General features: G+C 46.7%; 1 long non-coding RNA gene across 1 annotated transcript in view; it reads right to left on the bottom strand.

The window, feature by feature from the left end:
* Positions 1 to 7302: 7302 nt before the first annotated feature.
* LOC102554412 (uncharacterized) overlaps positions 7303 to 13284 on the bottom strand; it is a 34310-nt gene continuing 28328 nt past the window's right edge. Inside the window, exons 7-8 of the long non-coding RNA XR_015636990.1 lie at positions 7826 to 8046; positions 7303 to 7678 (exon numbers count right to left, since the gene is read on the bottom strand). This is a non-coding gene — a long non-coding RNA (uncharacterized LOC102554412). The remainder of the gene's footprint in view (positions 7679 to 7825; positions 8047 to 13284) is intronic.

Genomic DNA, 13284 nt, shown 5'->3' on the forward strand with positions numbered 1-13284 from the left:
GCACGCGGCCGCACCGGTGGCTGTGGGGCCACGGGGTCTCAGATCCGCGTGGGGGATCTGTCCGTGTCTGCTGGGTCTCAGGTCCGCGTGGGGGGAATCTGTCCTTGCCTTCGTGGGAGACTTGTCCTGTCTGCGGGGTCTCAGATCCGCGGTGGTCTCAGATTCACCCATCCTTGTCTGCCCACCTCGCTGCTGGGCCTCCATAGGTCAGTCCGGAGGCATTCTCCTTATTTGGTCCCAGGTCCCCTAACTTCTCTGACCACTGCCAACATCCGACTGGCTTCTCCATCTCTGACCCAAGGAACCTGCCGGAGAATCCCACAGGTCCCTGACTTATTTGACCCTGTCCTGTGCTCCTGCACTGGCTTGGCCACATACAAAGTATTTTCCTGCATTATACAATTTTCCCATCACTATATTCATAAACAAAGAGATAGCCCTCCCTGGCCTAAAATGTGGCATTTGTCTTGGGGGCAAAATACCCATTTTGCTCTAGTTCTTGCCAATAGTGCCAGTCCACAAGAAAGCACAAACGTGGAAAGCAAGTGCTGCATCCTTAGAGGCGAAGCCAAGCCAAACCAAATCGTCCCTAGAACAAGCGTGCATCTCTAATTCAGTCATGCCTCCTCCCAGAGCTGTGAAAGGTAAGAAAAGCAGTCAGTGCAGCGTGGATTGGATTCACAGCGAGGCAGAGGGGCCCCACGTTTAGTCTAGTCATAAGGCAAGAGTTAGTTAAATATGGCTTGATGCCAAGGAAGATGAGGGGTCTAGCCCTCATAAAATACCTAGTATCCCGGTGTTCTCATCAGAGAACCCCACAGTCAACTGCTGGCCAGATCCCAACTTCAGCAACCTACTTTATCGCCACTGCCACGCCCTTACAACCTTCAAGGCCTTTTATCTTGGTGCCTAATACAGCAAAGCCAGTGACATTTTGTACACCCTCATTAAAGGTAGAAAGGTTAAAAGAAGCTAATTCCAGTTTCTACACACAGCTTCTTGTTTGATCACCTCCCGCTCTGGACTTTATTCACCAGGTATTAGAAGAGAATTAACCATCCTACCCAGGGCAAACGTGACAAACTCTGTATCTATTAACAGTTTGAAGGGGTGAAGAAATGGGAGAGGAACTAGGAAGATCGTGGCGACTGGCCTTGTTAAGTCTTCTAGGATGAAGAACGGAATCAGTGAGGCAAACGGGCTGACCAATAGCCGTAGTAAAAGGCTGCCTTCTAGGGAGAACTCTGGAATGAAGCAAGGTCAGCCGTCTGAGTCAGGGACAAAGGGCATGTCCAATTTGCATCATGTCTTTCTGTGTGGTTTAAATCAAACTTGAGTTTTGCCAGTCTATAAAATCAAACTTAGCAAAGCTATAATTAAGGTACCGTGCACCTTCAGCCCCCGGCCCTCTAGCCTGCAATTCTATAGTGTTTACATGGGAAATAATTACGTAGTCTACAGTATTTGTTCGGCTGCTTTTTGTACACACAGACGTGATAAAAGTTCTCAAAGGGAATTTTGCTTTGAATCATTTCAGCTTCGCGTGTTTGCGTTTCATTACCACAGGATGAACCAGACCGGTGATTTTTTTCTGTCTGCATCATGAAGGCTGAATTTAGTATACTTACTTTAAGTCAAAGTGAACTGGCTGTACTTAAAACACAGACAGAGGTGGAGGAGGGGGAGGGGGAGAGACAGAGAGGTGGGGGGAGGGAAATGAGAAAAGGAATGGGTGTTGGTTACTTAAAACCATCTACCCAGCAGCCCCCACCTGCATCTGGTTAGCCTGCAGATCACCTCTTGGAAACCCAAATTTGTAGGGAAAAGAGAGACCAAATTAGTAGGGGGGAGGAGGGAAGAGGTTGGATCAGAGAAGGAGACATGATAATCTGCTTTATTCCAGACTGTAGGAAAGGAATTTCAGTTTTTACATCTAAATTTATCAAGAACCATGTAATCCCTTCACTCGGAAGCCTGAAGCAGGATGACTCTGCAATATTACTCCATGACTGACTACCAGACAGATGCTGTCGTTACCTCTAGGAGCCATTCCCCCTGCGGCTCCATAAATTACCCCAAACTATTCACAGTCCTTGTCCAGACAATGGCACAGTTCTTCCCCGGACTCTCTCCTGCTGAAAGAAGGCAGTCGGATGACAGTCAAGTCAGGTACCATGGAAGTTCTGGCTGGCCATCCAGTGTGGCTTCTTCATTCGCACGTCTGCATTTCAATCAGAAAGGTGGGAAGAGCTGGGCGTAGCTCGATGACTTCCCGGAAGAGAACACTCTGAAGACAGGAAATAGGACCCCATCTCTTAAAGCTTGTGTATGGAGTCTGACAAGGCTCTCTCATGTGCTAATGGCCCAGCGCACAGAACTCACACAGACCCAAAAGGGAAGACAAGGCACACTAGAATCCGAGACCATCTTTTCTTTAAAAATGAGAGAACAGAGTTCCGCACACCAAAGCCCACAGGCCCATAGTGGGCAGAACCACAAATCGGCAGGTGATCGTCGATACTTAAAACCAATCGAATGAGGGCCGTGGAGATGGCTCGGTTGGTAAAGTGCTTTGTGAATGAGAAGGAGACCCGAGTTCAATCCCCAACAAACAAAAGATAAACCCAGGCACCATGGCACACAGCTTCAATCCAGGCCTCGAGAGATGAAGACGGGGAGTGGGGAGTGGGTGTGGGTGTTAGGGTTGGGGGGGCTCCATCTTGGGACTTGTTGGCCAAATAGTCTAAGAGAATTAGCTGCTGTTCAGTGAGATATTATGTCTAAAACTAAATGAGATAGAGAATGATTGAGGGAGACGCCCAACATAGATTTCTGACTGCCATGAGGTTGCTCAAACGTGTGCATTCGCTCACTTACATGCACCCGAGAGTAAGCACATACACCTGCAGATACATATATGCATCTGCACATAAATACACACATGCATATATGCATCTGTACATAAGTACATACATATATGCATCTGCACATAAATACACACATGCATATATGCATCTGTACATAAATACACACATGCATATATGCATCTGTACATAAATACATATGCACATGCATCTGCACATAAATACTCACATACATATATGTATCTTTACATAAATACTCACATACATATATGCATCTGCACATAAACACATGGCATACACAAATAGCCTGATGAAAGTCTGTTGCCAAGTGACGCACACACACTCTTTCCCCCTCTCCTCCTGCCATTTCTATTTCTTAAATAAAGATAAGAGGATGGGAGATTAAAATATGAGGGGCGGGGGATAGGGTAAGGACCGAAATATTTTTGCTAAGTTGTGATTTTGCCTCAGCATCTGGAGTTTCTACCCCTCTCTTGGATCTTTAAAGTCAATCTTTGACCTGAGAGATTTCAGAGATAATTCGGAGTCTGGCAATCCTCAGGATCCCCGAATGTGAGTTTAGTGAATATGCATTTAGCGTCTGGGCTGTGAGTCTAGCAGGCTGTGTTGGAGCCTGGGCTTACGTGGGCGAACACAGTCACATTTAGTATGAGAAGCTGAGTTGTGGCCAAGCAATTTCAATACAAGGTGAGAAAATGACTTGACAAAAGAAACCCGGGCGTTACAGGGGCACACAATAAAACCAAAGACCTAGACTAGGAATAGCAGGGCTGGAGGGTTGCCCAGCTTTGTATTGGATACCAGCTCACATGTGTGTGTACATGTGTGTGTACGGATGTGGCCAGGGGAGGGGAGGGGGGTTAGGGAACAAGCATTTGCCCCTAGGCAGAGCAAGCCAGGAAATATCTGTGGGTGGTGAAATAAAAGAACCAGAAGATAAGACAAAGGGCTTGCTCCCGCTGAGGAGAGAATCAGATCAGAGATGACAGAGAACAGCACAGGAGAACTCCAAGGACTCCTCCCCATACTGATCAGCAAGAGACACTGAGGTGCTCCCGGTCTTCCATTCAAAGTCCATAGCGGTCAGAGGAATGCTGCTTTCCCCGCATCGCCAAGGGCTGCTCCCAGACTGGTGTGTGTCGGAGTACACGGGCCATGGCCAGGAGGTGCGTTTTTGTTAATACTTATTTTGAGGCTTATTTCAACTCCCACCATCTATGCGGACCCAAAAAATAGAGATATATTTGGCTATCATAAGTGAAATATGATTTAATGAATTTTGAGAGAGAGAGAGAGAGAAAGGGGGAGGGAGAGAGAGAGCGCACCCCGTTTTCAATGTTAGGGGAAGGGCTGCAGTCAAACATTCAGGGCCTGAACCTACAATTTCCTTTCTCTCTTTCTCTCTCTCTCTCTCCCCTCCCCATCCCTCTTTATTGTAAACCTAAATCTAGGGAAGAGATGGAGGTGAACACAGTCAAAGTACAAGTCATATGTGAATGAAAATGCTTTCATGAGGCCCATCACTGCATACAATAGAGTATAGCCGATAGATAGATAGATAGATAGATAGATAGATAGATAGATAGATAGATAGATAGATAGATAGATAATAAACTGAAAAGGAAAGCCATCACAAAGGAACCCAGTCCATTCTCTCTTATTAGGGGATAAAAGGATGTTATAGGGTGTAAGTCCCACTCCTGCCTGTGGTTTGGGGTCCCCAATCCTTTGTAAAATGCCTCCTCTACGACATTCCAACTGAACCTTAAGTCCTAACTCCCCCCCACACACACCCGCCCCCGGCATCCACGTCCGTTACACTGACTTGGTGCCTTCCTGCCTGTAGCCTCCTCCTAGAAAGACAGGCTTTGGCATGCTCACCAACTTTCCGAATGTCTGGACAGTCTTGCCTTTCATTTCCACATTGTTTGCGAAATCCTGCGACCCAGTAGCGGTGGCTCCCGCTGACACGCCATCCTGAAGAGTCAGCAAGTGTGGTCGGTCATGTCTCCAGCACCAGGACTGGGGCAGCACGATTCTCAGTCAGAGTTCATATATTCAAATGTTCTACTAAGGTGAACAGCCCTTGGATTAAGGTGGTCAGAAAGTTTCTCCTGCCACTTTGGAGCTTCTGAGAGATGTTTAAACAAGCAAATAGGGACAGGACAGACACAGTGAAGCAGGGCACAGGGATTTTACCCAGTGATAATCCACCAGGTTTGTGCAGGTGCACACAGGCCCGTGCACCACACTGGAGAACTATGCTGGCACATGGGGAGGTATCAATGGGGACTTTCCCCTTTAAGACCCCAGCCTTCCTTTTGATTTAATCACAACTGAAAGACAGCCAGATTCCCTAGAGTGAAAAAAAAATACCAATTAGGGACAAAGGCAAACGGGGATCTCAATTAAAGACAACGGGACTCGCCCTACATGCATGCACAAGCATACACATGTGCACTCCTTCCAGAAATCTGTAACTTAAAAAAAAAAAGAGTCTGAAATTCTAAACGGAAGGACTGGCCTGGAAGAGGCTCTTCCCTCTGCTCATACCTTTGCTGGTTTCTATGGCAGCAGAATGAGCTGCGTTTTCCTCTTTAAATAGTATTCTACGACTTCAGTCTCTGAATGCACTGTCAGATTTTTTTGTCTCTCTTCTGGGAGATTTCCTCTTCCTCTTCAATATGATGCTTGAATGAAAGGTAGAAGTAGCCCTTTTCACTTAGGCATCTGAAATTTGTCTTCTGCTCTACCAATAATTTCTGCTACCATAGCCCAAGACTTTTACCCCCACCTCTACTCCCACCCCTACCCTGCCCCACCCCCACCCCTGCTCTCACTGCTACCCACGCCACCCACGCCCCTACCCCTAACCCCAGGAACAGAGAACACCCATTTGACAAGCAGTCTGATGATAACAGTTGAGAATCAACTCAAGCTTTAAAGGTTACTTGGGACAGTGAGTTCCTGCTGTGCTTTCCCGGGGAGTAGGAGGAGTTCCAAGTCTGTGGGAGTATTCAGTACTGGGAACTGACGGGCCCACTAACATTAACAGGGCCATTTTTAGGAGTTCCTTTAGTGAATTGAAAAGGGCGATAACGAGGCACACAGAAAGTGACAATGCCCTTTAGACCCTTTCCGTCCCTTCTCTGGCAGGAAGGGTCCTCTGAGCATGTCCATCCACCCTTGTCTTGATAACACATCATTTATTTAGAAGATTACAAAACAAAAAGGAATGAGTGTCGGCCTTGGGTCCCCGGGAACAAGAGCTTCACTGACACCTGACAGGATTTTATGATCAGAATACACTCACCCCGGAAGAACGATACAGACAATTGAAGTGATTGTTTATCCTGTTGGCCTCAAATTCCTAAATGGATTGGATATACCTAATATTTGCCCTCCTCCTGCTTCTGGGAGCTACAAAACCTCCTAAGGACATGTTAGGCTTCCTCGTTGTCTTTGCATAGAAACCAATGACTTTTCTTTCATCAGACCCTCAGCTCCTAAGCAAGAGCATGCTAAAAAATGGAATGGAAGCCTTTGTACCTGCCTGTGAACCCGGGAAATAGCAAGCCTGCACCCCATTTCTCACTTCTTCTGCAGGATGAACTAGTAAGCCATGTGGGGGCCCCAAGGCATTGACTCTTCCTGCATTATCAAGATTGTAAGATTATAGGACCCATCCAACTCTTCCGATCCCTCACTCGACCCTCTACTCTCGCAGGTACAATGAAGTCAGAGTACGAGCTCACATCCAAACTCACAGGAGGAGTTACCTAGTTGGTGAGGATGCAAATGGAGACATGACAAGCTTAAGATTCAGTCACCCCAAGGAAACATGTCCCTTGACCTCGTCCGAGAACATTTCAGCTTTTCACCAGGACGTCCTCGTTACCGATGCCTGTTTCTCCTGATTGCAAAAGAAAATGGCTAGCAGACGGGAGGGGTGAGATGGGGTGGGTTTTTAGGAAATGTACAAATGACTCATGGGCTCGATTTAACAAGGGCCCTGGCTTCTATATAAAGAAATAACTTAGCTCCACGGTAGAAGCTGTGAGCAGCAGAACGGAGCTGAGAGAAGAACCGTACATTCCAAGGAGTAGAGGGGTTGGAATGCTGGGCTGTCTCTGCCGGGAATTTTGTGCGAAGCTTTATTCTTGCTAATTCACCGGGAATGCAAAGCCATCTACCCTAGATTTGAAGTGTTACACGGTAGGAAAACTCCAGGGTTGTCCAAGCTGATTCTCAGCTGACCCCTAAGGCAAGCAAAAGCCAAACTTTTATTTTTTTTTTTAATGTCGGTGTAACCCCATGTGCTAAACTGCAGGATGTATTTGTAGCTCGACAGTAAATAAGTTACGGCTGACTTGGCATCCCAGCGATGTATCTAATATCTAGTGAGAACGTTGTATAAGAGAGACTGACAACATATATGTTTAATCTTGTATTTTCATGACGAGGGTGAAACAGAGAGCAACTCCTCAGGCCTGCGTTGTCCTTTTTGTCCATGGTCGAGAGGGAATTACTTATAACTTGTCAAATTATCTCCCGGATTCCTCATTAGGAGGAATTAGGAGGCTCAGATAAGGAGACAGAAGGACAGCTCGTGCGAAAGCCGTTCTTGTGTTCATTGGCCGGGGCTGCCGTGCAGCCAAGAGTCAAGACATTCCTCTGTTCTCTGTCCCCAAGTGAAAGATGGGAAGATTGCTATTGCATTGGACTGCCACGCGGGCCTTTTGTGAGTTTAGGATTGGCTTCTTGTAGATGCAGCACATGCCAGCCCGAGAACACTAGGGAGAACAATGTGCACATTGCTGCTCAGATGGGCCCTGGAAGTTTCTCAACAGCTTATCCCGCACAGGGACCCTCAGCAGCTTCTCTCTCACGTAACAAGACAGCGTGAACCCAAAGTAGCCTCTTTCCACGGCACGCCTTACCTCCCTGAATCCTTTGTTCAGTTCCATGCTCCGAACCGCTTAGATTCATGGTCCAAGCTTGTTGTCTCTCTGGCCTTCAGCACCTGCAGTTCCAGGACACCCCATACATTCCCCAATTCCTTAGCCACTGAAGTCTCTTACGTGAAATGGCCTGTCATTTGCATGTAGCCGGAATGTACCTTCTCACAGACTTTCAGCCATCTCTAGATTGCATGTGATCCCTAAAAGAATATCAATACAGTGTAAGTAGTTACTTACCTGTATTATTATTTAGGTAATAGTGACCCAAAAAAGGTCTGGATATTTTTAGTTAGAGGCATTTTTTTTTCCTGAGTATTTTCAAGCCTTGGTTACTTGAACCCTCGGCTGTGGAGGATTTTGCCGTGTATGTACCACTTTCTATTTGTTTGTGTATTGTAGGCTCTCAGCTCTAGAATGTAAGCTCTGTGAATTCACTGCTCTATCCCCCAAACCCAGGGACATGCTGGCCACAGAGCCCATGCTATCGAATAATGGCTATGTTTATGGGCAGGTGGGCAGATGGACCCGTACCTTCTTAGCATACTAAGGAAAAGAGACGTCAGATAGAGTCTGAGGAAGTTAGACTCATAGGAATAGCTGACAGGCACGGGAGTGGAGGATGAGAGAGACCTGTAGAGACTGGCTCTGAGGTGAGTCAGGTCCCCAGCCGCTCTAGTCCCTTACTCAGCCTTGGCTCACTCTACCTTCCTTCCAGAAGGAGGAAGAGGGTGGTTTGAAGTCTGTAGAGATTGTAGAAGATTTGGAGAATCCTGACAGTGGTCAGCTTGGGTCTCAGGGAGGGAGTCAAGGTTATTGGTGCAGAATGGGAGACTAAAGAAGGGATTGGCTGGGCAGTTGGAGAGGCAGGCAGCACCTGCTAGTAATACAACAACAACAACAAAACCAAGATAGTGGAAAGCAGCAGACAGTGAGAGCCCAGTGTGTGTGGTTTTCTACAAAGAAGCCAGGAACAAGGGCGTCCCAGACAGCCAGGCGGTGAGTTGGCCTAGGATGTAAGTGAGTGGCTGATACAGAATTAAAATAAGTTGTGAATCAAGAATACCCATGTGGACCACACACACCCAAAGATCCACAGCAGTAACTAGTGCTCTCCCGGAGGCCAGGCACGGTAGACCTGCAGACGAGCATCTCGTACAGAGGGAGGCCGGGAATGGACTTCCCTGCTAGTCTGCAAACTCTGGGGACAGAGAGGACACGGGGCTTTTCACATCTGTATTCCCCACTGCAGCAGCTGCCTGACACACACGAGACACTCACTAAACAGTGGCAGATGAAAAGTAGTGTTCACGTCCTTGCTTTCTCTTCCGTACTTTCTCCTGGGTTCCTTGTCCTGAGTCCTTACAGGACCTACCTGTCTCTACCCACAATAGTAACTCACCGGCTGACCGAGGGCCATGTGCCAGCCCCCATCCATGGCCTCCAGGCATATTGACTCATGACACTGTCACACAACCCACACGACAGGTCAGTGTTGATTAGATGTTCTTCCTGCTAACAGATCTAGGCCACAAGAGTTAGGCGGTCCACTCAAGGTGACACAGCTGGGACACAGGAAGGCAGCAGCTTCTGAATGCAGACAGTTTGGCTCCAGAGACTCAGAACTCAGAACTTGTGGCCCACCTCTCAATAGACGCTACTGTGTAGCCTCCCAGGGTAAAGGGCCCTTTATCCTCAGTCTTTATCTCCACTTTTATCTTTTCTTCAGCTCGGGATAGGGGAGGCATGTGTCTGAATGGAATGTGTGAAATGCAAGGGGAAAGATAGGTTAGCGAAAGGGCAGGCGACTCGTGTGTGTGTGTGTGTGTGTGTGTGTGTGTGTGTGTGTGTGTGTCTGTTTCTATGTATGTGCATATGTCTATGTGTGTCTATGTATATGTGTGTGTGTCTGTGTGTTTCTGTGTCTATGTGTTTATGTGTCTGTGTGCCTGAGTATATCTCTGTGTGTCTATGTGTGTGTGTGTGTGTGTGTCTGTTTCTATGTATGTGCATATGTCTATGTGTGTCTATGTATATGTGTGTGTGTCTGTGTGTTTCTGTGTCTATGTGTTTATGTGTCTGTGTGCCTGAGTATATCTCTGGGTGTCTATGTGTGTGTGTGTGTGTGTGTGTGTGTGTGTGTGTGTCTGTTTCTATGTATGTGCATATGTCTATGTGTGTCTATGTATATGTGTGTGTCTGTGTGTTTCTGTGTCTATGTGTTTATGTGTCTGTGTGTGCCTGAGTATATCTCTGTGTGTCTATATGTGTGTGTGTCTGTTTCTATTTATGTGCATATGTCTATGTGTGTCTATGTATATGTGTGTGTGTGTGTTTCTGTGTCTATGTGTTTATGTGTCTATGTGTGCCTGAGTATATCTCTGGGTGTCTATATGTGTGTGTGTGTGTCTGTGTGTCTGTGTGTGCGTGTCTGTATGTGTTTCTGTATTTGTGACTGTGACTGTGTATATGTGTGTTCTGTGTGTCTGAGTATGTGTGTGTGTGTCTGTGTGTTTCTGTATATGTGTGTCTATATGCATCTGAGTATGTCTGTGTGTCTGAGTATGCCTGAGTATGTCTGTGTGTCTGAGTATGCCTGAGTATGTCTGTGTGTCTGTGTGTGTATGTGCATGTGTATGTGTATCTACGTATGTCTGTATGTCTATGTCTGTGTGTGTCTGTATATATGCATATGTCTGTGTGTATCTGTGTTCGTGCATGTATGTGTGTGTGCATGTGTATGTGTGTAGCACAGGACGCAGCTATTTTTTAAAAAGGACTTCTCATGTGTATCCTTCTTGAGCCACGTGGACCTGAAACAGAGTGTTGAGCCATATTGTTATTTCTGCTTGTCAAGGCTCACGGTATACATGCTTTAGCACAGGCTAGAGCTGGGGAGATGGAGCATTCAATAGAGGACTTGCCTGCAAACAGGAAGCTCTATCTAGAAAATCTGCAAGTTCCAAACCAGTGGAGGACCCTGCCTCGAACAAGATGGACAGTGGTTCTGAGGAACAGCATTGATGTTGACCTTTCACCTCCACACACATATGTAAACATACATCCAAACACACACACACACACACACACACACACACACACACACACATACACACTTTAAGACAGGTTTCATAAAGAATATAAGGTCTTGTATGTAACTTAAACATTTGTTTGGTTCCCCGTTTGGCGCTGAAATCCCAAGGTCTAAAAAGGCACCCACTCAGAGCTGAGTCTGAGGGATGGAATTCAATTTAATCCAACTCCTAGCCAGGCACTCAACAAGGTCCTTAAAAAGGGAAAGGTGGCATTAATCTAGTTCTTGTGTTGCTTTTTTGTGCCTTCCGTCCTTCTGTTACATAATGCCAGCCCCATTCAAATCAGAAACAATGCCTCACAATGGGCCGGGTGCCCAGTGACGGTGCCCAGTGACGTGGCGCACATTTGCTGCACACAGGCAACTATTGACAAATGCCACCGCTGCGCTTCAGGCTTTAATCATCAACGGAACCTGTGATTGCTTCATATGTCCTGCCCATGTGATAAGTACGTACAGATGGCAGGCCGCATCAGCAACGGAGAGCACGGAAATCTGCCTCTGTTCCTAGTCCTTCTTCTTGGAAGGCAAGTTCTTACAGTGTTTGGGGCAGAAAGTTCATATTCTGGCAAACACGTTTTTCTATAAATGTACTCGTCAATAATGATCCTCCAAAGTTGAAAGGTCGCTGACTCTTTTCAAATATTAAAAAAATAATTTCCCCCAAGTACTATGTATTTAGCTCTGATGTAGAGGCAGTAAAGCTTTTGTGTTTCCGTCGCCATGCACCCGGTATGCCAACTATGCAGGTCACTGAAAAACAAACAAACAAAAGCCTGACAGGTCCCCCATCCCTAGGGAAGTTACAGTTTAAGGCGGGCGAGAATGACATAGGAAGAATCAGCAGTACACACTGTGCTTCCTAAAGTGACAGACTTAAGGAGAGATAAGGGTCCGTACTGCGCAGTGACCTCGGGATGCTTTTTCAAGGATCCAGAAAGACAGCTCAGCATGTGCTCCTTTTCCGGGGATCTGAGGTGGGTTCCCAGTGTCCATGTTAGACAGCTCACAGCCACCTGTGACTCCAGCTCCAGGAGTCTCTCCACCCGAACCTGAGCGCATGGCAAACATTCATACAGACACATAGGCACATAGGCATGCATAAAAATAAATCTTTTTAAAAATCAAACCTGATCCTGAAGGGCTGCTAAGGTTTGGGTGGAGGGAGTATTTGAAGGAAGTGTGGGTGGGGGAGGCATTCTGGAAATGGGTGGCAGGGGAATGGTGCTGGATGGAGTGTGAACTTTGGACCCAATACCTATGATATTACTCCGTTATGGAAGGATCTAGAGGAAATCGCCTCAGACTTGAGCCTTGATGATTACTACTACTCAGACATAGTTGGAAACCCCAAGATTCCAACCCATGTGAAAGGCCTCACTCTTCTGGAGCCAGTTGGCAAGACAGATCCACTTCAGTATGTATTAGAAGTATTGAGTACTACAGAGCACGCCTTTAATCCCAGTGCTCAGGAGACAGAGGTAGGCTAATCTCTATGGGTTCAAAGCCAGCTTGGTCTGTGGAGTCAGAGCCTGTCTTAAAACCCAAACCAAAGGTCTGCTTGAAGTAGAAAGTGAGAAGGGGCAAACAGAGTCAGGAAGGAAACGCTGTGGTCTTGACTTGCAGTATGATCCTGGAGAGACATAAATGTTCATTCACCACGAATAGAGCATCAACGACAGACCAAAGAAATGATGCCACCCAAGTCTACCTGAGACATTGAAGGGTGTGGTGCAGCAATTCTCAAGGGTCTCGTGATGCTCATAACATGATGGAAAAACAGACAGTCAAGCAGATGGATGCAAGGGAGCCCAAAGAAGAATGCGTGTTCACTGTGTGACACCCTGCTGTCGCTGATGCTAATGGATCCAGAGAATGAGAAGTCCTACGAGATAGAAACCCATCCCTCATTATTACCCAAGTCTTCCCTCAAGCCCCCACCTCTTCCCAGCTCTCAATGCCACCACACTTGGAACACAATCAATAGGAGCTTCAAAAGACACAAGGCACAGGATTATTCCAGAAACACAAGTCCCGTGTGGAATCTAGCAGGAGCAAGGAGAGAGATGGGATGAGAAGGTGAAGGACCAAATGCAGGTAACCAAAGATATGAAGGACAAAGGAAGGGAAGGAACACTAATGAACTGTCTCTCTGAGCACACTGTATGTACCAGCCAAAGTAAGTGTAAAATTTGCCCAGGTAGGAAGTAGATAGTCATGGTAATAGAACTAATCCAGAGGCCAGTACAAGTCCAGGCAATATCTGTGGACTACCAGCTATGTGCTACGGTTATGTTAGAAAAGACAGGCAGTAACAGACAGCCCACAGAAAGGGAGAAATCTGAAT

This window comes from Rattus norvegicus, chromosome 14 (genome assembly GCF_021556685.1).
Source record: "Rattus norvegicus strain SHRSP/BbbUtx chromosome 14, alternate assembly SHRSP_T2T, whole genome shotgun sequence".
NCBI classification, from domain to species: domain Eukaryota; kingdom Metazoa; phylum Chordata; class Mammalia; order Rodentia; family Muridae; genus Rattus; species Rattus norvegicus.